This window comes from Anneissia japonica, unplaced genomic scaffold, assembly GCF_011630105.1.
Source record: "Anneissia japonica isolate Jap-2015-1 unplaced genomic scaffold, ASM1163010v1 scaffold42054_len8474_cov128, whole genome shotgun sequence".
Classification (NCBI taxonomy): Eukaryota; Metazoa; Echinodermata; class Crinoidea; order Comatulida; family Comatulidae; genus Anneissia; species Anneissia japonica.
In genome coordinates, this window is record NW_022732177.1 from 6,328 (window position 1) to 6,793 (window position 466).

Consider the following 466-nt stretch of genomic DNA (forward strand, 5'->3'; position numbering starts at 1 on the left):
AAAAATTTGCATTTTTCTACAGAGGTCAACCACCTTTTGACCTTTAGATACGTCAATTTCTGCACGTTTTCAATTTGAATGGCTGAAAATCTACAGGCTACATGTTGATACCATCCAATAAATCATGAGTTGTGAACCTAAATGCTAACCACTACCCCAAACATCGCCATACAAAAGTAATCAACAATGACAGTAGTACATTAATTAATTTATACATTTTGTTTGTTAATATCATTTTTTATATTCCATATGCTTATTAATAATAGAAAAAACTTTTGCTATCAAATCTACTCATAACTGTAAATTTGTAAACGCTTGTGAGTGAATTGGTTATAAATTTACAACTTTTCTTTGGAGGTCAATGACCTCTTGACCTCCAGTTACGTCAATTTCTGCCTGTTTCAAAACCTTTTCAATATTCCCCCTTAAAGGTTTTCAATTTGAATGGCTGAAAATCTACAGGCTA